Source organism: Podarcis vaucheri (assembly GCF_965113315.1).
Source record: "Podarcis vaucheri genome assembly, chromosome: 1".
Classification (NCBI taxonomy): Eukaryota; Metazoa; Chordata; class Lepidosauria; order Squamata; family Lacertidae; genus Podarcis; species Podarcis vaucheri.
Window position 1 is genome coordinate 111,335,851 of NC_138759.1, and position 26,525 is coordinate 111,362,375.

At 41.8% G+C, this 26,525-nt stretch overlaps 1 protein-coding gene and 1 long non-coding RNA gene across 5 annotated transcripts in view; one reads left to right on the forward strand and one right to left on the reverse strand.

Annotated features, from left to right (window-relative positions):
* The window catches only part of FIGN (fidgetin, microtubule severing factor), a 129,438-nt gene extending 128,617 nt beyond the window's left edge, over nucleotides 1–821 (reverse strand). For both annotated transcript variants that reach the window (XM_082236752.1, XM_082236750.1), the window contains exon 1: nucleotides 125–821. The gene's annotated coding sequence lies outside the window, so the exon portion shown is untranslated. The remainder of the gene's footprint in view (nucleotides 1–124) is intronic.
* The window catches only part of LOC309540342, a 416,440-nt gene that overhangs the window by 142,127 nt on the left and 247,788 nt on the right, over nucleotides 1–26,525 (forward strand). The gene's annotated exons all lie outside the window — the stretch shown is intronic.

A 26,525-nucleotide genomic window follows, 5' to 3' on the forward strand; every position in this document is an offset into this window, starting at 1 on the left:
ACGCAGAAAATTTAAAGCGCCCGTAGCCGCCTGGGATATATTTAAAATTATATAAAATTTTAAACAGAGCGGGCGGGAGGGGGGGGGAGGATGAAGAGAGACGAACGGCGATGGGAGATCTTACCTGGAGGTTTGGTAGAGAAGCCCGGTAGGTTACAGCAGCATCGATCCTATCTGTTCGCTGATGAATGGGGGCTCGGGTTAAGTGAAGGTGCCTATGATTTGAAATCATTCCAAGTTTTTGAAGGGAAGACTGACTGCAGCCTCTGCCATGTTGGAATTTCAAACCCAAAACAGCTGCTTCGCAAAGAGCCAGCATGCCAGCAGCTGAACGCCTGCGCAGAGCGCCGCCGAGCCAAATTCAAATCACTTTCACACTCGGAGCCAAAGATCAGTTTTCAAAAAAGAGAGAGAGAGAAGAAGAAGAAGAAGGGGTGGGGGGGATATCGGGAGGGAGAGAGAGAGACGCACCAGATTCATGGGCAAGAAGAGGAGGAGAGGAAGCTCAATGGCCGCGCGCTACTGCCGCCGCCGCCGCACCACCACCACCAGGCCCCTGGCTGCACAGGTCAGGTTACATGGTAGGGGCTGTCGCTTGCAAGGAAGCCTGCAAAGACTGCCTGGAGGTGGCCGGGAGGTCATGGCAGAGCAGCCAGGAAGCTCTCCCGCCCCTCCCGCTGCCGCCAAAAGGCGAATCGGGAACTTGGGGAGTTGGGATCCCTGCTCCCAACCTCGCCTCCGCCTCTTGCAGCAAGAGAAACACTTCTCCCAGCTCGGGCACTTTCCCTGCAGCCGGGAAAGCGCCATAGCCCGTCCCATCCCCCCCCAACCTCCCCACAGCAGCGGCGGCGAGAGTCTCTGCCTCCCCCCCCCCACCACCGCCCGGTCCCCACCTCGCAATAAGCAACAGCGGCGGCGGCGCCTCCAGCTCCAGGCCCTACCGCAGCTCAGTGGCAGTAATGCCTCTGTGCAGCCCGCTCGCCGTCGACTCAGGTCCCTAGACTTTGGGATGCCGCGCGGCGGCAAAAGCCGAGAGCAGTTGAAGCAAGAAAGAGACCGGGAAAGGGGGGGGGGGAGCCCGATCCTGCTCTGTGTGCTTGCTCGCGGGTAAAGAGTAAAGTCGCACTGTATGCTTATGCTCCAGGCCCTACCGCACCCCCCCCCCCGGTAAGAAACTGTGTGCGGCAAAGGGGATCGCAGCCTGAATGATGCAGGATAGCAGCAGCATGGGGGGGGGGAGCGAAAAACGACCGGAGACATTACACTTTCCCCCCTAACAGTTGCAATTTATTCCCGCTGTCCCCACTTGGAAGTTCCTTTGCGTGCAGGATCCCCTGCTATCACTTGCTCCTAATGACGTTTCACGGCACCGTCCTGCACAAGTTCTTTCCTCACAAAGAAATTTTCCGCTGGGTTGAAGAGAGTGTTCGCAAAATAAAGCCGCACTTCTTTCGGAATGGGAACCAGTGAATTCAGTCGGGGCTTTATTTCTTAGTAAATCTCTGCAGTGGATACAGATGTAATATCCCATTAAACTCTTCAGAGTGTTTCTGTTTACTGTACTAGGATAGTGCTGTGGGGCTGCAATCTTAGGCATGCTTTCTTGGAAGTTCTACTGAATTGCTCTCTGTTTCAAAGGACTTCCCTGTGGATCCAAACTGGCAGCACCATCTGAGGTGAGGTGCTGAGTACACCAGGAATCTCCCCCAGGATACATGGGAGTGGGAAGACAAAATATACAAAGGCTGCAATCCTAAATTGCCAAGGACCAAGTCCTGTTGAAATACTTGAATTAGTTCTGAGTAAAAATACTTTGAGGTGTGATGTGATTAAACAGGCTTGCTTGGAAGTGAGTCCAGTTTGCATAGTGATAGTTGTAAACATGCGAAGGGTTTGGCTGTACCTCTTGTGATCCTCTGTGTTATCATTTGCAAGTGTCAGTTTCTTCACCTGTAAAATGGGCATCGTTAATACTAATTTTTAGTATAATCTCCAAGAGTTAATTTGAGCCCAGACTGAACAGAGATAAGTCTCTAGAATCAATTTTTATACAACAAGTCCCATCTCTCCTTTATCTCCTATTAGTGAAATACCCCATAATTTGAGCTGTGAAAGTTGATTAGAAAGAATCTAGCCATCAGAATGGCTCCTTGCAAATCCCTTGCTACTTACAGCTCAGGGAACATGCCCAGCAGCTTCAGGGATTAAGTGTTTAGGATCAGATGGCCACCGCACCTTCTTAAGAGGTATGGATGGGTTCGTGCTGGTGCTTTGATATCAACAAATACATGTTTGCTTATGATTTGATATCTCTTTACAACTGAATGATTCATAGTTATGTGAACTCCATTGACTTTTGCTGCATTTGCAGTGATGTGTAGCGATATGATAGTTCAGTTTGTGTTGTTAGAAGTGCCTTTGTTGTACCTCACATACAAATAATCACTTGCCTGTTGGTTGGTTAGTTAGTTAGTTAGTTTAATTGTTGTTGTGTGAGGAACATGCACAGACAAATCCAAACCTTAGAGTTAGAACCTTTTTGATGGAATCTATTCTCAAATGCTTTGCTGCAGGGACCCACCAATGGTTTTTTGTCTTCGAGCAAAATCCACTTGTCACTTTCAGTGCCTTAATCAGAAGCTACATCTCTCAATCTGCGACAAATCCCCCCCCCCCCCTTAATGGCAAGCTGGTGTTCATCTCGGGCTTTTCATACCCTTCCTTACCTTATTATGTTGGATGCAATGAATACTTTCTCACAGTCCATTTTTGGAGGGAAGAATTATGTTGCCGCATTGCATATGCAAGTTAAAAGCCCAGACAGAGGATCTAACACAGGGAGTGGCATTTTATCCTATGTTTCCCTTTTATCATTTATATTCTGCACTAGTACCTTGAGACTCACCTCTGTGTACACAGAGAATAAGCCCCAGTGATTTCTGTAGAGCCTCCGCCCCAGGAACTGGGCATACGATGGTAAACTTTTGGATTTTCTTCAGGTTAATGCCAGTGTACTTGCAAAGCAGCCAGAAGGTGAGAAGGTAGAGCAATTCAAACATCTCCTTAATGTGTATTCAAGTGCCAGAAGACTCAATGGGACATTTTGCATGCCAGAATGGCAAATTCCCAGCTCTATGAAAAGGACTGTCATAGAAAGTAGTGTGGAATAGTCTTCTGTCCAGTATAAAAATAAACATCCCATGGAGCTTGTCTTTGTGCTGCTAGAGGTAGTTAACAGTGCAGTCCTAAACATATCTCCTGAGAGGTATATCCCACTGAGTTCAGCAGGACTTCATCTCACCCGTGTGAGTACGGAATTGCAGCCTTAATGTGGGACTTGTCAATCCATTATGTCTTACTCATGTGCATATAATTGTTCACATTGCTCCAATTTTATGTGTATGGGGTTGTTTTTTCCTGCAGGATTGCCAAGCTGTTTCTTTAACTACACTTCACCAACCATACAGCCCAAGCATGTGCATGTTTGCTCAGATAAAAGTCTAAATTTAACTCAGATGAAAGTCCAAGTACCATGCACACTTACCGGCAACTGTGTCCCAATATACATTAGTTTATATTATTAACTTGCATGTCCATCAGTTAACTATAGTTTTCAGTTAGGTGCAATTTATATTCATATGCTTCCTTTCACAAGCCTCTCCTTCCCTTGCATGCTATATATAATACACAAATAATACACAGTCCATGTTGGTCCCTTCCAGAGTAGATCCTATTAGATTATTAAATTATTTCTCATAATATATGTAACCTTTTACAGCTTTAAATCTGTATGGAAATATGTGCAATGTTTGGGTTTGTAATCCTTCCTGGGACCTTGTGGTAAAGGATGAGTAAGAAATCAAATAAGTAAATAAATCGTTCTCTGCATTAGGAGAAACAATTCCTGCATGCTCATAGTGGGAAAGGGATATTTCCTTCTGATATCAGCCCCTCATGCCTTGTGGGTTGCCTGACCTTGAGCCCCCTGGCTGCAGATATTTCCATATAGATTTAAATTGCCCTCCAGACACTTTGGATTACAACTCAGCTGCATCCATGGGAGTTGTAGTCCAAGAAACTGGAAGGCAGCAGGTTGGAGAAGACTTTCCCACATCCTTACCTTGTCTTCGGGAAGCCCAATTTTCCTCTATGGAGAAAATAGCTCCAGTTCAGGGATGTTGATATCTTCTTCCTGCCAAGCAAGAAGGCTAAGCAAGCACCTGCTGCTTTTCTTGTACATCCTCCTCAAATGAATGATCAGTGCTGTCAGCTCTGATGGCACTGGTTGTGTATGTGTGGAAGGGCCACGGGTAAGAAAGGGTGGGGGAAGAGAACATCAGATCTGAATTTGACACCTGTACTAATGGCCAGGGACAGCCTACAAACCTCAGGGGTCAGCCCTCTCTCTATATGTGTCTCTCCCCTATTACCATTCAAGACTCCTTCTCCTATGACCTTTATTGCATGAAGTGAACATGGCATCAACAGGAAGCAAGGCATTTGTTGCCGTAACTCCAAGGCTGTGGGATAATATCCCACAATGTTTGGTTGAATTCATCCCTCCTAGCCATTAGGGGGCCAGTGACCAGACAGGCAGCCTTTTTGGTCATGGCACTCCATCTGTAGAATGCTCTTTGCAGAGAGGTTTAGAAGAAGAAGAAGAGTTTGGATTTGATATCCCGCCTTTCACTCCCCTTCAGGAGTCTCAAAGCGGCTAACATTCTCCTTTCCCTTCCTCCCCCACAGCAAACACTCTGTGAGGTGAGTGGGGCTGAGAGACTTCACAGAAGTGTGACTGGCCCAAGGTCACCCAGCAGCTGCATGTGGAGGAGCGGAGACACGAACCCGGTTTCCCAGATTACGTGACTACCGCTCTTAACCACTACACCACGCTGGCTCCTGGATGCCTCTTTGATGTTTTGTTTTGGCACCACGTGAAGGCTTAAAAAAAATTGTGCAGGCATTTCAGCATATAGCGTAAGTTCCCTTGACTGTGTTTTTATCCGTTCTTTTGAATTTAATGGCTTTGTTTTGTTTTAATGGCCACTTCTTTTATTTTATTTTCTCATACTGGGAGTTTTTAGTGAAGGACTGAATAGAAATCTTCTAAATAAATAAATGAGACATATCTGTTTGGGAAGACCTTTGGTCAGTAAACAAATATTGTATGCCTATCTGATATAATCTGAGTTCAGTGTCCTGTGCTTTTAATTTTAGTGTTGCCATTTTTACATGAGGATGTCGTTTTATTTTATTATAGATTATTGTTGTGAGCTGCCTCAAACTTGTAGAATTCGGACACAAATGCTGTAAACAAATAAAGACATTTCCACAGGAACATAAGAAGCTGTCTTATTGCTCAGCGAAGCTCGGTATTGTCTCCAACACAGAGATAACCTGTGGCATTCAATATGGTGCTGGACTGCAGCTCCCATCATCCCTGATCAATGGACATTCTGACTGGAGGATTGAGAACTGGAATCCAACAACATCTGGAGGGCCACAGGTTCCTAATCCTTTTATTTATTTATTTGTAGATAGATTGAATTTATATACCACCCTAAACCCACAGGTATATCCTTGACTCTGAACGCCCAGGGTTTCACACAGGGGTCTTTTCTAGCCCTGTCTGAAGATGCTGAGAGACCACCCTGCTACTGTCACATAGATTGTCAGGGCTGGAATCAGACACAGGTCAGCAATAAAATAAGTAGATATCAGTTATCAGTTAACTCTTTCTGCAAGGAAATTGACATACAACTTGGCTTTGTGGTCTCAGCAACATGGCCTTGCCCCTATGAAGCAGTTGCCAGGACTGAAGGTCCCTTCCTTTCATCCTCTCTAAAGCTCCTTCTCTCCTGGATGGTTCCCAAGCAGTCTCAAACTGTGTCTGTGCACCTCTGATCTCTGTTCTGATCTTCTCATTACTTTGCAAGTTCTCAGAGACCAGGGAGGAGGGGAACTTGCAACAGCAGGAGAGGGAGACTCCCTGGATTCTTCAGCAATCTCTTGATGCCCCTCCTCCTCTGCTTTGGCCTCGGAGTCTGAAATGCTTTTCACAGGCTTGTCCTGCTCACTAAACCCTGTTGCCCCTTCAGCATCCAGCACCACCTTCCAATCTTTTCTCTCTGACCTCTCCTTGGTGTCCTACCACAAATCCCCTGGCTCTGAACCTTCCTTCTCTGAGGTTTCCATTGGAGGCTCCCCAGTTGGTGCCTCCCACCACACCTCTTTGTCCGGCCAGTCCCTGACATACATCTATGTTGTCAGAACTGAAAGGAAGAAGAATTTTATCATTTGTACACCGCCCATCTCACTGGGTTGTCCCAGCCACTCTAATAATGTGTTAGATCAGCCTTCACGGTGTCCAGCCAGCATGGGGAGTTGGAGTACCAAACGTCTGGAGAGCACCAGCTTGGCGAAGGCTGTGTTAGGTGTTTCACATAGGGATGCTCAAGCACTAAAGATAGCTTTCTTCTTCCCCAGCACTATTGTTTGTATGCAGAAGGACCAATCCACAAACAGTAAATGGTTTCAATTTATAACAGCTGGTTCACTTAGTTGTTCCAAGATGGGACTAGAGATTTAAATATCTCCAAAGACCATTCAGATCATTCTAATAGGGCAAGTGCTTCATAAACTATATTCTTAGATAAAATTAATTATGGAACAAAGTTCCATATTTTCCTTGCTTCCTGTGCCACTACCTCCTGGCATGTGTGCCATTTGTAAAAAAGAAGAAGAATAATTTCTGTTCATGTAAAATAAACCCTTTGTGCGTGCACACATGCACACATTCTGTTTCTCTTGCTATATAAAGAGATGTCACCATAACCTGTGGACATTTTGACAGCTCTATGAGAGCTAGTGCAGTGTGTTGGAGGAATGAGCTGTGAGATGAATCAGTTTGGATCTCACCTCAACCATGCACTTGGGGAACCTTAGGTGAACCTGTTAGCATCAGCCCTCAGCACCAAAGTAATTTGAGGTCTACTATATTGGCCTACTATAAAGATTTGTTGCAAGGCTCACAGCCTATGTGCTTTTACTTTGAAGTTAGGCCCAGTGCCAAGCAAGAATACAATTCTAGGCATGTCTGCTGACTGCGTTCCAAGTATGGATGAGACACTAGTCCTGCTGATGTTATGTATTTTGCCCCAGAGTGCTTAAATCACCACTAACATCAGCATGAAAGGAGGATCGCTCCATCAGGTGCCCTTCTGTGAGGATTGCAACTACCATGACGATGGCTGTCTGAGAGAAGAACTGTGTGGTGGGAGCAACCCTGTTCTCCTGGCCAAGGCATTGTCACCTGCTCTGTTCCTAGATCTGGTGTTGGATGGAGAGTACTTCCAGGGAGGAACTGGTTTTTATCAAGGACAAGAGACACAGAACTTCTATCAGGAGGCGTTGTTTATATCAGCCAGCCAGAAATCTGCATAGACACATCTGCATTAGAAGAATGGTCACTTCAAGAACTTGAGCTTGATTCTGCCTCCTCTCTCACATTCCCTTTTCCTTATGTGTGAGGTCTTTTTAGACTACAAGCTTGAAGGCAAGAACTGCCTTGATAGTGATTTTTGTAAGCTGCTCTGGGAGGGTTTTGACTAAAGTATACATTAATTTTATCATTTCTGCTTCATAAATTATAAAAGGGTATAAAAGAAAAGAAAGAAAGAAAGAAAGAAAGAAAGAAAGAAAGAAAGAAAGATTTTATAGGAAGGAGATTGAGGCTGCACTCCTATACACATCTACTCAAAAGTAAGTCTCATTGAGTTCCATGGGGCTTGCTCCCAGAGTAGTATATATAGGATTGCAGCCTCAAGAAGAAATATTTTTAAATGTAAGGTATAAAGACTTCAACTTTCTCCAACAATCTACAGTAAAATGCAATAAATGGAATCAAAGCAAAAACTACATCAATAAAACTGTTTCTCAACCCCTTTATACTATTACTCTACAAATGGACGGCATCACTTAACAATATTGTGCATTAACAATACAATAAGTTCTCTAATAAGTTTCCATGAAATGACAATTTATTTAAAAACTCATCATTTGTAATTCTATTCTCATAAGACCATTTAGATGCATGGGTCTTTTCAATTCTAATAGACCTGCTAATAGTCCCTCACAAAAGAATTTATTCAGGCCCTTGACCTCAGATTGATACAACTGCACCACATAATCAGAATTAAGAGATGAGTCAAAGTAATATTCAGTAGTATCAAGGGGGTCAAACTGGTCCTTCAGCAACCCATGTACCATACACGCGAAGGTGATTTCAAAATCACTGCAGCAACCCCTTTCCCTTTGTGGTGTCTGAAGCCTTTGTACACACTTTTAGGAACAGTTTTGTCAATAAAATATTTAGCATACTATTCATACAGTCCATAGATTTTCTTTGTGAAAAGAACAATAGTGGGAAATCACGATTATTATTATTTTTAAGTCTACTGAGCGGGCTTTACAGGAAGGTCTTAGAGACCTGCCAGTATACATTTTTATATTTTAAAGGAACACAGCAGAAACCCCAGATTAAATTCCACAGCAAATGAAAACAACTGTAAAGTTATATATAATAATATAATCAGAGGTTTTCTTACTGCATATGAGTCAGGTAAACAGACCACCACAATCACAAATATTTTCTACACATCGCAGGGTGTGAGCAAGTGCCCATTTTGCTTGGGAGAGAAGATTTGGTCATACAGTGACCACAGTTTGGATGTAACAGTAAGCTATCGCTTCACATTATGTGAATGAGCCTCGGACTTGTGTGCTTTCCCCTATTATTTCTTCCCTGGAGTGGTTGCAAGAAGATCAAAAGAGTTTGCATCTTTTAAAAACCACTCATTACTCATTATGTCTGAATCTAGGTTTAGCTTTGTGCTTTAGAAAGGGGTAGGGAACCTTTCCCCTATGACTCACAGGAAAAAAACAGTTGGGTGTGGCAGCTGGTACCAGGCATAGTAGCAACCAATGTTTGCTGAAGCCAGAGCCAGGGGGGGGGGCATGATCTGCTTCATATAGCTGTCTAGTAGGTAGAAGGAATCAGCAAAAATGAGGTACTCTGACTTTCAGGAATAAAGTGCTTTCTGGTGCAGCAAAGCCACCAATGGATACAACCTATTAATTTCATTAACTCTGTGTTGGGTTATGGCCAGGAGTGTTTTAAAAAAACAAAGTGAAGAGGTCAACTCATCAGCAAATACAGATCCCCTTGCCTCCAAAGTAAAACGCCATCATGAAAATACTTTACACCAGCTTAGGTTCAGGCCCAAAGTGTATAAAGGTTTTTCAGAACAGGCTCCTTAATTCCCTTGAATCTGCATTATGTTATGTTGTCTGTTGATGCTTGAATTAATGTGCAAGTTGTTAATCTCCCTAGACCTGGATTTAAAATTAGACAAAGCAATAATTAGTTTGGCACCATCATTTTGCTACCCAGAGAGTAATAATATAGGTCATAAAATACAAGAGAGCCCATTACAAGTTTTTTTTTTAAACACACATTGTTACTGGGGAAAGATACAAAGGTGCAGAAATTTGAAAATAAATTATGGTTAGGCAGCAAAATAAATTAATGTTTTTTTGTGAATCCAACCCTATGGGTGATCTTTTTGTTTTTATTAGCATTTTAATGCTAAAGTGGCGAAGCAGCCACATCTAGAACCCTCAAGGAGCTGCTGTTACCAATTTGCCAAGCACTCCCCTATTGTATCCATGCTGACCTTGACACTGTTGTGGCAGAGTCAGAGAATGAGGGGACCTCGGATACCATTGAGCACTGCTAGGCCAGACAACTTTCAACTTGTTTCCCCTGAGACTGTGGACTAACTGCTTGGAGTGGTGAGGCTAGTCCTTAAAGACTACTCATTAAAAAGCCAAATTCTTTGGCCATAGACAATAAATAAATAATTCAATTGAAAACAAAATTCAGGATCAGGATTGTGATTGTGATGCACAACAAGCAGTGTTTGAACCATTTCTCCCCACACCAGTGTCAATGACACCCCCCCTCCCTAACTGTTGATACTGGGAGTGAAGCTTTCACTGATATTAATATTTAGATTTTCTTACATTGCAATCATCACTTTAGAGCCTAGTCTGAATGGTTTCTGAATTCTGAGCTTCCCCCACCTTTAAATATTCCAGAAAACGTGCCTAATTATATTCTGAGAATACAAGCCTGAAACAGGATAAACATGGAATAGCCACACAAAAAAGCATAGTCCTTTTGTATGTGCATCTCAGTTTGTTTTCAGGACAAAAGACTGCAGAGGAACAATGCAATTGCTTGCATTGGCTACTTTGTCCTGCCTTCCAATCACTCTTGCTTTATTTTTAGTTAAACATGAGAGATCAGGAAGTCATCAAATATCATAATTGGTCTTGATTTCTCAGGATATTTTGAGCTACATGCCATATCCAACAACAGCACATTGGCATATTGTCCTGAATCATTATGTTAAAACATCTCAGTATCCAGTTGCATATATTTGCAAGTATTTAATTGCATGCAAAAAGCATCACATAGCAACATTAAGGATGTGTGTGTATATACCTAGCACTACACGAGTGCATAAATAAACAGAGAGCAGAAGAGATAGGTATAGAATGTAGATTCATTGCTATAAATGTATATATATTCATAACTCATTTAATGCGGAGCTTCTTGTGTAATGCAAGCCACTGATACAAAGTTGCTAATGATAATTATAGAAGTGATGCTGATTTAGTCATTTCAAGAAAGCCATAGAGGCATAATTAGTGTCTGAATGGCCTCAATATTGCATTATTAGGAGGCTAGGGTGAAACTTGAAATGAGAACATCAAGGCTGATAGGAGAAGAGAAAACATGAAATACATACATAATTCATTCTGAGATATTATGATAAAGGTTTATAACCAGAAACAATAATTTGCAGAAAGCATCTCATGTACCACAGCTGACTGCTGCAATCATTTGGTCAACCTGTTAAAGATCAAACAGTATTCTTCACTATTCTCAGTGGTATCTTTGTAATAAAGTAGCAGCAAACAGACAATGTTTGCTTCTGGTCAGTTTTAAAGAATGTTCAGTTTATCAGTAGAGACTTTAATCTCAAGCTTCATAGAGTACAAAGCGAACATTGATCCTACTGTGTTGTCCTTTAGGCCACAAGGCACGAGCATTTTTACATTCATTTGTCACAAAGCAAAAAAAGAAAGAAGGAAGTTAATACTTTGAAAACACCAAATGCCATCTTTTAAAACAGAATAATTTTCTATTTCTTTCTCTCTCTCTTTCATCCACCAACTCATCTTTTTTTCCCTTCCTGCTATCTGATTAGGCTTCTGTTCCACCATACTTCACAGTTGTAACTAGTGGTGAAGAGCTTCAGTGCAGGATTTCATGATTCTGGATTCCCGCCAAGTCACCCATTAGCTAGTGACCTGGTGCTCGTGTTGAATGGAGCAATATCATTCATACAGGTCCACTGTTTTGGGTTCTGCTGTGAGTAGCCTACATGAAAAATGGCACTTTACCCCAGTTAGGTAAAGAAATGTATCACAACCAGAGTAATTATTTCTGGTGAGACCAGGTCTGCAGATGAAAAGGAATTAGATTAAATTCACACTATGCGTGTCCTGCAGTTTATTTTGCATCTTCATTTACAGAAATAAAACAAAATGAATTACTTCCTTGACTATGGAATTGTTATCCCCCCCCCCCGAAAGTTGCTGCAAAAAGAATAGTGTGTGCAGCACAATAGGCCTATGCAGGCATATCTTTAGCAGAGTGAAGGGGGACAAGTATGCTAGCTCTTTCCCCACATTACAGACCCTATCGCTTTCCCATGAGGTGGATCGCTTTTGAAGTGGAGCACCTACTCTGCTCATGGAGGTTGCTCATGACCAGGCCACACTAACCCATGATTTAATTATACAAAACGTTGACCACTGAAAATGGCTCAGAAAGGTCAGCTGGTTCAAAATGTGGCCACCAGAGTCCTGGATGCCAGTGTGGTTTTGACCCCACTTCAAAGTGCTGTTTTTTAAATATATAAAGCCATAAACAATTTGGGCCTGAGCCAGTTGAAGGATTGCATGGAGCCACATCAACATGAACATCCTCCAAATTTGCTTCTTTACATTGCTCTGCTGGCAGATTATGTCTCATATCTTTGACTGGGTGTGGTTTTTCATGTTGTTGTTACTGCCAGCTTAGTAACTTTGGAGATATTGTCGTATTAAATGCTTCTATATATTGTATTGTCGATACCGTATTGAATTTTTATTACGGGAGCTGCCTTCAGTGGATTGTACTCAGAAAGGCAGCCTATAAATATTAAGAAAAAATAATTAATTGATTGATTAATTAATTAATTTCAGGGTTTAAAATCACGCAGGGAGCCTACATGAGTAGGCTGGCTCCCCACTACAAATGCTTGCCTGCAACTGAAGGAGGACAATAAGGGCAGTTATGGGGGCATGGGGTGGAGCTGGGATGCTCAACCCCACACTCCTTCAGGTAACAGCATTTGGAATTAGGATGACTAAATAGGACTAGTAAATAAATAAATATTCCAATAGGACATAGGACTGCAGCCTAAGAACACCTGCATTTCCTATTGGCTGATGCTTAGGTAGATATCCCCTCACTGCTCTTGGTTTTATAATGGGCTCCAGCTGAGCTTCTCATTAGCAGTCCATTCCCTCTTCTGTTTTGCATGAAACAATGTGGCATAGCTGGTCCCGATCCACCACTAGGTATGGGCAAATCTCTCAATTTCAATTTCTCTCATTTTCTCAATCTTAAATTCAGTTCTCAACATTTCTGCTGCCATCTGTGATTTTTAAAACTTGCTTTGGACATTTTTTTTTTTTAGTACTTTAGTGTGAATTTTTCCCACAGACATATTTTTGCAAACAGTTTTGACTAATATACACATTTCTGCAAGATATTTCTGCTAATATACCACATATCTGTATATGCTTTCACAAATACAGTGGTGCCTCGCAAGACAAAATTAATTCGTTCCGCGAGTTTTTTTCGTCTAGCGAATTTTTCGTCTTGCGAAGCACGGTGTCGGAAAAGTTTTGGAAAAGCTTCAAAAATCACCAAAAACCTCAAAAAAGGCTACCACACCGCGTTCTATGAGTTGCTCCTCGAAGTCAAGTCGCAACTGTATTAACGGTGTTAAGAAAAAGGAAACAAACTTGCAAAAAACGCAAGACGTTTTCATCTTGCGAAGCAAGCCCATAGGGAAATTCGTCTTGCGAAGCAGCTCAAAAACCGCAAAACCCTTTAGTCTAGCGAGTTTTTTGTGTTGCAAGGCATTCGTCTTGCGGGGCACCACTGTATATGCATCTATATGCACACTTTATCCTAATATACACATTTTTGTACACATCTGTTGGCTGAAGAAGGACCACTCCCATCATCCCTGATCGCTGGCCATCTTGGTTGGAGATGGTGGGACTTGGAGTCAAACAACATATAGAGGGCATCAGGTTGGTTGGGGAAGGCTGCCATGGGGTATCAGTAGTTTTGGTGTGTTTTCTCTCCTTAAGAATACATCTTCACTGGACAGTATTCTCTACCAGTGGCCTGTGCTTGCCCCCCCCCCAGCTCTTTCTCTGTTATGGTTGAATTTTGGTTCCTCAACAATGACAGCACATATTGGCGCCACTAAGGTGCTTTCCTCTTATATGCTTTTACACTTCTAGCACCAATCATATGGCTTTCTTTTAATTGTGTGTTAGAGCTTGTTTAGTCCAAAGCAATAGTGACAAGATGTCTCTCAAGGCCAGATAATTATCATTTATTTTGTGGTGCCAATAGAGAGTCTTCAAAATAAGATGAACTCAGGGGTATTGGCATGATTATTATTTTTCAGAGAAGCTATGATCAGCCTTATTCTCAGAAGCAGCCTACAAGAAATCTGTCAAATTTTGAGGATAACAACCAAATTCCCTCATGCAAATTTTATACTAGGTATCCAGCAGATGTGATCTCTGGTAATGAAATATGTGTATATAAAGCTTAATTTGGTTGTTCTATCTCAGGAGGATATTGGGATGGGGGGAAATACCCAACTTGTAACACATGTTGGATTTTGAAAGCCATCCTTATAAACTTATATGTGCTTGGCAACTGTGTCCTGTTTAAACTGCAATATTGCCTTGTGCCTAGGTGGGCATCATGCCACTCTAGCAGATGGGCATGAGTTTAAGTGAGCCAGCATAGTAGTACATACTTTTCAGGGTCCAGGCACCTATCATACCTGTAAAAAGCACTGCATCTAGGATTAAAGAGCTATACTAGTCCCCTCTAAATCATACACTGATTTGAACAGATATCTAGGATACAAAGAATGAACAGGACTAAAAGTCAGAACATCTACTATATATTTTTGGAAAATAGTTTGTCTGTCTGTTCTCTGTAAGTTTGGCTGCCTCTCAGAATATCACCACCAAACTTGGCTTGAGGGTTCCTGAGACGGAGATTTTTGTTGACAGTTGAGTGCTGGGCGCCATTTTAAATCAATATGCTGCACCAAAATGTGACTTCATCTGTTTGCTTGCCATAAGTTCATCTGCCTCATCACAAAAGTAATCACAAGAACCAAACTGCAAGACTTAAATGACTCTGAAGGTATTGTACCCTAAGGCTGTTGGATGGTGTCTTGTACACCTCCTTCCGGCAACTCCTGCAGCCAAGCTGGTGCCAAATGTATTGCTCTGCTTTCCTTTGGACCACATTAGTGGGGCTGAGAGGGGGATATTGTTGTATGGGCAGCTCAGGACCTCCATACACACTCTCCAGGCTTGCGCCCCAGGGACATCAAGTTGGTGCTGCTAATGCAGTGGTTTGACTTCACTCCTGGAGGAGCACTCCATTGTCTCTTGAGACGGATGACAACAATATTGTGTGGAGGGACCCTCAATGTGTATAGTTACGTAGTTTTCCCTTGCTTGACTGGCTTTTCTTTCACAGATAGCTGGTGTCGGGGGGGGGGCAGGGACAGAACAGTGCTGAGACAGATTGGGACCATAGCAAGTGGGGAGGGGGCTTAATCTTTTGCCGCCAGTGTTGTCCTGATTAGAGTCACCCATCCAATTGCTAATCTCACAGGGAGGAAAGCTCCTCTTGACACCAACGAGAGCTTTCTTCTCATTGCAAATAGCCAGCACTGGGGACAGGAAGAACTGTGGTGGGGCAAATGAAGTTCTTCACACACTCCCTCCCATGCTTATTAAGCCAAAATAAGCTACAAAATGGTAAAGAATGTGAAAAACTTCTTTTTTTAACATTTCTAGTTTTCTTTGTTTTCATTTTTTTCTGTGGATTTTATCATGCTGCTGCTTTTAGATATGTTATTAGCAACCTTGGAAACATTTGATTGAGAGTCAGGGTTTACATTTCTTAAATACATACATAAATTAGTTCAGGAAAATATAAACTGGTAGGATTGCGGAGGCATCAGACACTATTATATAAGATGCTTAAGTCTGCATGTACCACACACTCATGAACACTACCACTATTGTTTCAGATGAGGATAATAGGCCTTTACCACTCCCTTGCAGTTTTATTGACAAATTCCCTTTCTATTTTGTGTAAGAGTTGAAATTCAATGATAAGTCATATAAGCTCGCTCTATAGAGAATCTGTAACACTGCTCCCAGGCACACTGCAATGATTGGAACCACAAGCCAAACACGCTTTAGACGCTTAAAAATCTCGCAATCTACTGCATATATATAATGGAGCTTTCAGCTAGTACACTGCAGCTACTCATAAATGCATTTGCCTTAGGGGCATGAAATCAGAATAGTTATTTGTATTACACTGAAATAGCCATGGCTACAGAGGAATTTACATAATAAATACACCTGCCTGCTTTAAAACATAGTGTGCAACTTTTGCAATGTGTGTGGGTAGTGGTGGGGGTAGGTTAGAGAGGTATGTGTGTGTAGAAAACAGATGCGGATTTCAAAGTTACCCAAGCAGTTTATTCAATAAATGCTTGAAATGCTGCTGTGTTGTATTTTAACATGCAATCATCTGATAGCCAAAGGATGGTTCCAAATTTACGAATGATATTAAGTAAATTTGGCATTGCAATGAATGCTGTTCACGTTCCAGTCAATGGTCACTTGTTGTGGCTTTCAAGAAGATTAAAATTTGGTAATTTTGCATCCCTTGTAAGAATGTCTCTTTCAGTATTCAAAATTATACAAAAACCAAAAAGAGAGAGAAAGAAATACATCAAACACCACAGCACCACAAGATAGTTTTTAAGTGAACTTGACAACTTACATCCTTTTACTCTCTACTTTGTTATAACTGGTTGCCCTTTTAACAGTAAGAGACCCCTCAGGATATTAAAACATGACTGCAAATGAAAAAAGGTGTTCAGATGCATCCAGTTCATCTGGACATTAAGAGATTATGTGTCAGTCTGTTTTTAAAAATGTAAGCAAGTCTGATAACTCAGACCCTCTCCTGATGTTAGCAGTGCGGAAGCCACTACAGCCTGTCTTCTTCCAGCTCTGCTTCACTCAAGCCAGAAGACCTTGGCCATATAAGAGGGAGCCCACAGCATGGTTCCGTTTCCATGTCCTTCCTTCCCAAAACTGGAACATTACATATACCAAGCTACTTCACACCATAGAGATGCTTAAAGTTGCAGGGGAGACAACCTAAAATTCGGTCTAATTTTGTGACTTGCAAATATCGAAAGCTACACAGTCTTTCTGACATAATAGAGCCCTCTTGCATTAACTGTGCTGATTAATGCAACATAGTAAGGTTAACATATTTCATAGGATGGAATTTGTAACAGTATATGAGCTCTTAATTCTACAACTGGAGGGTTCTGTACAATTCAAAAACAACTCAAACAACTCAAAAACATACATATTTTTTACACCAAAAGAGGTCCAATAAAACATCTAGCACACCTCTTTTTCATTGCATATATTCTACAACAGCTAAGCAACAGCTGCCTATTTCAACCTTAAATAGTGGCCAGTGCCGGCTTAGTCTTGGGTAAGCTTTGTTTGATTTATGAGAATCCTCTGAAGATTGATGTGAGATAGCATAGTCTTTTATCTGGTTGGTCTTCTGTCTTTCTGGTTTGGCTTAATTCCTTACAACACTTTTGACTAGTGCTGCCTGTATTCTCAAGGCAGAGTTTTCTGTTCTTCTTCTTTTTTTAACCACAAGATCATTCACAAGATTCCATGTTTCTAATTTACTGAAAGTCGCAAATCCTTGCCACACTCTCACAATAATGTCTGTATTATAAATTATTTGAACTCTTGCAGTCAATCACTTTCAAACACAAAGGTAACATGGCAGCACATCTTCCCAAAGGGATGCTGCCTTCTGTCGTTGACTCCAGATATCTAAAATGAGACAAGAATGACACACTGAACATTTCAGCATGGTGATTTCCTGGTTATTAGTTACATTCAAGTTCTTAGTGCAGCCTGGGACATGCAGTTACTATATCAAGGTCTACAGCTTTTTGGCTAAATCATGCTCCCCTGCTCCGTGCATATAAATACATACTCCCACAAAAAAGCAATTTTTCTGGCCATTTCCAGTAACATGCTCAGCAGAGACAACTTTCCACTGGTATGTTATCATTTAGAGTGACTCAAAACACATGCTTAGCTTGCTTGCTAGAAGAACATCTGAAGAAGAGGAAGAAGAAGAGGAGGAGGAGGAGTTTGGATTTGATATCCCATCTTTCACTCCACTTAAGGAGCCTCAAGGAGGCTAACAATCTCCTTTTCCTTACTTCCCCACAACAAACACTCTGTGAGGTGAGTGAGGCTGAGAGACTTCAGAGAAGTGTGACTAGTCCAAGGTCACCCAGCAGCTGCATGTGGAGGAGCGGGGAAGCAAACCCAGTTCACCAGATTACAAGTCCACCTCTCTTAACCACTACACCATGGGTAGGCAAACTAAGGCCCAGGGGCCGGATTCGGCCCAATCGCCTTCTAAATCCGGCCTGTGGGCGGTCCGGGAATCAGTATGTTTTTACATGAGTAGAATGTGTGCTTTTATTTAAAATGCATCTATGGGTTATTTTGGGGGCATAGGAATTGGTTCATCCCCCCCCCCATATAGCCCGGCACTCCACAAGGTCTGAGGGACAGTGGACCGGCCCCCTGCTGAAAAAGTTTGCTGACCCCTGCACTACACCATGCTGGCTCCCTGAAATACAAAGTAACATGGACTGTGGCATGGTAAGAAGAAAAAAAATCCCTTATCTAAAGCTATCTGAAAGTTGTCAAAAATATTGAGTTCTACAGAAGAAGAATGCCAGGTTCCAAGGACATAATCATCTTCACTGTTTCCTTGGAAGTAACTCCCGTTAGGGTAGTGGGGCTTTTCCCCAAAGAAGGGCATATAGGCATATATGTTTGCTTGGAAGGAGCTTACTCCCACATTTGCCTTGCTGCTTTGGGGGCTTTAATTCTCAGTGTCTTTACTCCAGAGGACCCCACTTTGAGTCATGTATGCTGTAGTATCAAAACGTTGTAATCATTGCTTGTTTTCTGCAGTCTCTTTTGTTCAGCTATAAACAGGTTGGGTCTTTTATCTGCAGGGCTAGCAAGTGTGTGTGTGTGTGTGTGTGTGTGTGTGTGTGTGTGTGTTTAATGAGATAGGGTAAATCTCAAAGGAGATGGTAAGGGCTCCATCTAGATTGGCCAGATGCAAAAGATGACAGGACTATTGTATATTTAACAGTTGTGCAGTAGAGAGAATTTCAGTTGGTGTAACTTGTTACACAACAACTGTTAAAAGATGCAATAGCCATGTCCCTCTTGCATCCAGCTACCCTCGTGTCATCAAGAAAGTGGAAAACTGGGAAGCCTGAATAGAATGTTTACCTTCTATCCATGATAGTGTGTAGCATTATCCACTAGACCAAGAACCTGACTAGCACTGTCTCCTCAGGAAAGCACATGGACAGAATTGATTTGACAGGTCTCTTGCCAGTCTGCTATCAACTGAAGGGTGCTATCAACTGAAGAGATACCTCCATTTAATTCCATGACAGAATGATAAAACCATGAAGCAAATTAGTGGATTTTCAGTCAATGGGTGGTGCTGAAATCTCAGATATGAGATTCCCTGGTACAATCTATGCTAGATATGGGCAGTATCCCCAAAGCATCACCCTTGCCAACAAAGCAAGTACTTGACTGGCTGAGTAAAGGAGAGGATGGAACATTTAAAAAATAAATAATTGCAAGCAGGATGCCCATCCATTGTTCCGGTAGCTGATCAAAAGCAAAATCTGTGTGTATCTTTTTGAGCACAAGAACACAGTATACTTTCAGTTTTAACCCAGGGGAGTGGTGTGGAAAACTCTGTCCCAGTATCAAAAGTTTGGCAAACAATGACTTAAGAGAATAGGGATGCTGGACTATGACTGGCTCAGTTTTTGCTTAGCCTTGAATAAAGAACTAAATGATGCATTAAGACATTGGATGATGAGTGAGGCAGAAAACTTCCTTGCTGTGAGGGTGTTTGTTAGAGTCTGTCAAGACAGGAAAGGAATTTCCTGCCGTTTTTGCATTGTGAGTGCCATGGAGGAAAACAGAACCGGCTTTACTGACATGAATGAGATGCTACAATGGGTCACTTGAGATACTGGAATTCTATGGCATGTATTCAACTCCAAACCATATTTCCCTGCTTATTACATCAGCATGTAATCACTTCTGAACATTTGCTCTACATTTCTGATATTTCATCACTAAATAAAAATAAAAATAATCCACAATTTTTTGGGGAGGGGAAAGGAATTCTGAAGCATAAGCCTTGCCATGCACAGTAGATGTTAACTATTATATTGTCTCCCATCATTAAACCATCCGTGTTTATCAGAGATATGGCAAATTCCTGACCTCTTTAAAAGAAATGCTGGCTGTAAGGCATTCCTTCCATAGCAACTATATTCGTAGCTGCAATCTACTGCAGTCAGTCAAGCTAAATAAACCATCAAGAATTCCAAGCTAGAAATGAGCTGTTGGTGGATCTCATTATCACGTTCTCTCTGAGGTCAGATTACTGGTAAATACAATGTTTTCACCACTGGCGGATTTGCAACTGGTGCTGGAATTAGATTTTGGGGAAGACAACCACCTCACCATTGCTGATGGTGACAAAAAAAAAATCACTTAGAAAATATTTTTATGAGCATTACAGAAGTTCGACGTTTTGTTTTCTTGCCAGCTCCTGGGAAAAACCAACTGGTCAGATGGGCTGGATATTTCCCCTTACATCCAAAATAACCTATACCATATATTTGTACATCTAGCCCAGGACTGTCTGCTCTAACTGGCAGCATCTATGCAGGGTCTCAGGCAAAGGTTTTTCCCCATTGCCTGTTACCTTCAACTCAAGGGTGATGGACCTGTGGCCCTCTGTGCTGGCGGATGGAATCCAGCAACTTTAGAATGCTTCACTTATGACCGTTGTCACTATGGGAGAGAAAGTAGAAAACTCTCATTTCATAGCCAACATACTTTCTCAAGGCAATGTAGATCTTGCATTCTAATTATTAAAACTGAGTTGCATTTCTCCTTTGAAAACAGTCCACAATCATGAATATACTCACCTGAAACTACACTTTTTTAAAAAAGGACAGGAATTACCCCCAGGTAAAGGTGATTTGGACTGGGGTGTTAGTAAAAAACACAAATGGACCCTTTGTTTCAAACATCTGGTAAGTGTCCTTAACTGTGCAACTCTTTGCATGTCTACTCATGACTAAGTCCCATCAGTTTCACAATGCCATACTTCCGGGTAAGTGTGTGCATAAGGTTGCAGCCTAAGAGTCCTACAGTGTGCAACCCTACACACAGTGGCGTAGCATGGGTTGTCAGCACCCGGGGCAAGGCAAGTATTTTGTGCCCCCTAACCCGTGGATTTGCGCCCCCTAACCCGTGGATTTGTGCCCCCTAACCCCCAGATGTTGCGCCCGGTGCGGCTGGCCCCCCCTGCACCCCCCACGCTACGCCACTGCCTACACATTTTTGCTTGAAGCAAGTCCTACTAGATTCAATGAGGTTTTTGCTTTGTTAAGTGTGCATAGGTTTGCAGGCATAACATTCACTTTGTTATTCCATTCTACAGTGAGGGGAAAAGGCACTTTGTCCTCATGTTCAATTCCACTTTCTCTGCGTTTTAAAAAGAAATATTTCACAGCTGGCTTGAGGTATGCATTCCACATGCGGGCAATGTCTTCACTAAGCATGTGAGCTGAGTAACAATACATGCACAATGCATGGTGTCACTTAGTAATATATCATGGTGTAAAACAAGATTAATGACATCACCCATATATAGGGGACAGGATTTACACTAATATGAGAAATGTATTCATTTAAAGGCCCAGGAATGAGAAAGCTCTAGTGGAAGCCAGGGTCACAAGCCACTGAAAGGACAAAGAGACCAGTTCAATTGGGTGTGTGGTTCTTGCCCCTTTTACTGGGAATGCAAAAATCTTTCTTTTTCCTGCAAAGTAGTAAAAATAGGGAATAGAAGATCCCTTGTGGCTATGCAGCCCAATTCCTATGTGGCAAACCCTGTGTGAGTTCAATGGGGCTCTCCCAAGGAAAAGTGCCTGGTATTACAGCCTGAGGTTTACTCTTTTTTCTTCCCAAATTTGTTAACAGACTTGCATTTCTTAGGTGTGGTTTTTTTTGTCAGTTGGGGTTGGCCTAGGGTGTGGTTGCTTGTTTGTGATTGGCTGTGGTGAACTTTGTTTTCAGGTGTGAGCGGGGTGGGTGGGTGTTTTTGGATCAGGTTAGCCATATTGATTGATTCTGGTTAACAAGCTTATCTCATGCTGCAAAAGGATCACTTAGGACTGGGCACAAGGGCTGTCACAATGGGGCATCGCAGTTTGTGGGCCTGTGCCATTGTAATGAATTGGCATATAGCATTCTGGAATGTATTCAGCCCTCAATAAACCCTTTCTGCAAGCACAAGGAGTTTTCTTCCTCTTTCCCTTCCCAGTACATAGCATTATATCTGCCCAGCAGCATAGGGCTGATTGTGCCGCTAATAGCATCTATTGCCAGATGTAGCACACAAAGCCACCATGTGTCTCAGAAACTGATAGCGAAGGGAGGGGGGGTGCAGCAAGGGTAGGCCAAGCAAATGTTCACATCCAGCTCCAATGGCTGTCACGGAAGAAGCAATGTGCCTCTGCTATGCTGCCATAATGGGATTTCAGCTGAACTCTAAAACGTAAAGCATGGATTTATTCTGCATGGGATGCTTCAGCTTGTCCTGTCACGACTGTGTGCTGGAATCCATGCGGCATGACAGTTGCTGAAGGGTGGCCAAGTCAGACAGGTAGCAGATGGGATCAGGCTGGAGTTGCAGGACTTTGGACAGCTTCAAGCTTATTCAAAGGGTGGGTTAGTGGGAGAGCATCTGCCTTGCACGTAGAAGGTTCCAGGTTCAGTTCCTAGCACCTTCAGGGAGGACTGAGAAGGAACCGTTCCTGGAATCTGAGAGGCACTGCCAGTCACCGTAGACAGCACTGAGCTAGATGGACCAATAATCTGACTTGGGAACATAGAAAATTGCCTTAGACGGTATCCATACTACTTGCTCTAACAAATTGTGAGGGCCAACTTAGACCTCTTATTCTCCTTGGCCTTTGGCAACCTAATACCCTTTGAACCTAGTACCCTTCCAGTGTTTTAGACTACAACATTCCAGGGGGTTTATTTTATTTATTTCATTTTCTGGAACAAAATCATATTCTGCTCTTCTAGGCAAAGCTCATCCAAAGTGGTTTACAGCACGGAAAACTACAAATATATGCAGTCAATCCAGTGCTCTTGCCAGTGCACCTCCAACTACTTTGCCCCTCTTTGTCTCCCTTCTGGTGAACAACAACCCACCTCCTGGGGAACTTGTGTAGTGGCTTTGCACACACGCGCACACACATACATATGTACAGCAGTCTGCTTTTTCCCAGAGAGACATACCCTTATGCTGAATGTTAGATCTTTTTAGCACAAGTTGATAGCTTTCTTATTTGCCCAGGCATTTTAGTTTTGATCATACAGCTGCTTGTGAAAAGTTGTTTTGTGTCATTAGTAAAAGGTCTCCTTAGAAAGTTTTCCTACTTATGCTTTATTGTAAACTTCTCTGGAAGCTCAGTGAACTAAAGTTGTCTCCCTTGAAAGGGGCTCCCTGGATGAATTCTGCATCCTGAAATATTTTAGGATTATTTCCTGTATGGCACTAATTTAAGGAAGGCGGTATTTCAAACTAGCATAAGCAATCAAAGTTAGAGGAATATAGAAAGGATCAAATTATTTGCTGATTTATGCCAGGTGAGATATCAGGGATTACTAAATTTAGCCTGAAGGAAATATTTGATGAGGCTACAGTGAATTATTTGATACACACCACATGCAACCTCATTTTCAGCTGTCTGAGACTGCTGAATTCAAGAAGCAGTAGAAAAGGAATTTGTGCTATATATTCTTCCTTTTCATTCTAATCAGGGTAAAAAGGATATAAAATTGCAACATTGGTCAAGGGCAAGTCATCTTAAGGGTCCATTCAGGGACTCTGTGCTCTAAGGCTCAGAGATCAGTGGGAGCACAACTATCTCAGACACCAAGCAGAGAGCTTCGCACAGCATGTGCATCATAGCGTCAATTTAAATATTTTTACATTTATATTCAGTGGCAGCTATATAAAGAAAGATTCAACTCTCTCCATCCCCTAGCAAGGGAGATGGAATAGAAGAAAAAGCACATTCTCCTAGAGGGCAATATTTAATTGTAATAGAACTGGGTATAATGACATTGAGTTAAATGGGTATGCACTTTCACCAGTGCTGGATTTTGTTCTACAAGTTTAACAATAATGTATAAATTAATGAAATACTCAGTATGAAAATTAGATAATGACGATGTTGTTATTAATATTCATATTCCTTTACTTATTTTTCACCTTACAAAGGGTCTCAATGTAACATACATTAAAGTAGTAAACAGATATACATAACATATAAAATGGGGGAGGGGACATGGCTTAGTAGTACAGCACATTCTTTTCATGCCAAAGGTTCCTGGTTCAATTCTTGGCATCTCCATTTAGGACTGGGAGATCCCTTGGCTGAAACCCTGGACAACTGCTGCCAGTAAGTGTAAACTAGTCTTTCTTAAGTTCCCAGAAGTTGTTGGAATACAACTCCATCATCTTTAGCTAAAAAGACCAGTGGTCAGGAATTAAGGGAGTTGTAGTCCAACAACATCTGGGGACCCAAGTTTGAGAAAGGCTGACCCAAGTTTGAGACAATACTGAGCTAGATGGTCCAATGGTTTGAGAAACCGTAAGACAGCTTCCCATGTTCCTAAACTGACTGAAAGTGGGCATATTAAATATCCAAAAGTTAAAACCCCAACCTTACACAACACCATTGTTGTGGTATGAAGCATCATCAAAAACAACAAACTAAGAAACCCAACAATAAACAAAAGAGGAGGACACTTTTTTTGGAACTTCCCTGGTATTTTATATGCTCCATGTGTTGGGAACAGAGATGCTTCTTTGAACTCTGGAAGATGCTTTCTCTGATTAAGAAAGCAGACAAAGTCCCTCTGGATCATATCCAATGACTGCTTGCTAAAATGCTGCAAAAAGTCCTAAACCCCCTGGCTAAAGCCAAACAAAATAAGGCACACCAAAGGGAGTAGATCGCAGATTAGTTCCAATTACCTTGTCCTGTTGATTGCAATGGGATTTATGTACAACTAGCTGCTTCCTCTGGATTTGGTTCTATGTTTCTAACCCTCTTCATAGTTGTAGTTTGAAAGCATACCAGTGCAAGTAGATGAATAGGTACTTCTGTAGTGGGAGGTAAATGGCATTTCTGTGCGCTTTGGATTTCATCACGGTGTTCCGTTGTGCCAGAAGCGGTTTAGTCATGCTGGCTACATGAGATGTCTGTGGACAGATGCCGGCTCCCTTGGCTTGAAAGCAAGATGAGCACCACATAGTCACTTTGGACTGGAATTAACCATCCAAGGGTCCTTTACTTTTTAGCTTTACCTAGGATTAAAAACAAAGAAAGCTTTGAAAATAGAACAACTTGGTTTAACACTGACTTTTATATATTTATTTGATCCCCATCATTTATTTGGATGCTGCCTTTCCATAGTAAAGCATCCACATGGTGGCTCACAATATCAAAATGTTTTACGCAACAGTTACAAGACATAACAAAATTGAAATAGTCACATAAATAATGAACTAGTGATGACATATATTAATGAATATTCAGTAAAATTAAACAGTTTGCTGACAACACCACAGTGTCATCATTTTTCTGTACTGCCTTTTATTAAAAGAAAAAATTCAAGGCGGTTGACAAGAACAAAAATATATATTAAAATACAACAGCAAATACAGAGCCAGTGGAAATTACAACAAGCTGCTATTTATTAATGGCCAGCAAAGTCCTGGGAGAATAACTAAGTTTTCAGCAAGTGCTGAAAGCAAAACTCCTTTGGTGCCTGCCTTATCCCAGAATGTAAATTGTTCCATACCATAGGCTGGGTGCCACAACAGAAAAAGCCATTCCCCTGGTTGCCTCAGGATGGGTTTCAACAAACTGTGGCACAACCAGGAGGGCCTCCTTTAGAAGATCTTAATGACCAGGCAAGTCTGCATGGGAGAAGCTGCTCCCTCATATAACCCATTCCCATGTTATTTAGGACTTTATAGGTCAATGCTCAATATATTAAACTTGACCCAGTAGCAAACTGAAGAGGAAGATGATGATGATGATGATGAAACATTGCCCTTTATCAAAATAGACTCCAGGGTACTGTTTACCAACACAAGTAATAAACTGAATAGAACTTAATACAATAAAACTTTAGCAACCAGCTGATAAAAATGGCAAAGGAGATTGAGGGATTACACAATTAGAAGTGTGATGAATTTGTCAAAGCCCTTTCAAAAGTCATTTACCTAGCGTCTATCACCACTTTCTGTGGCAGTGAATTCCATATATCAATTCTGTGTTGTGAGAAATAATACATCCTTGTGTCCTTCTCAACTGTCCATCTACTGCCAATCAATTTCATTACGTGACCCCAATCTGTAGGGGGGAAAACAATGTCTATCCACTCTGTGACACTTTTAGAGTAAACTTGATTCTGCAAAGAAAATCTGAAATCTTTCCATTTCTATTTTACTGATTATCAACTTCATAACTATTTCGCCAAGAACTGCTTGTTTTTAAAATGTCATGATACCATCAACTTTCAAAATATATTACATAAGTAAATAAAAGAAATCTGAAACTATAATGGTATCCTCTAAATTTCCTGACAGAGAAAAAGGTTTGACAGCATCTTGTATTCCATTGTTCCAATACATTACAAAATTTCTCTATTTCATAACTGGGACCTGTACTTTTTACCTTGTTCATAAACAATATAGAGCTAGGACTGAGTAGTGAGTA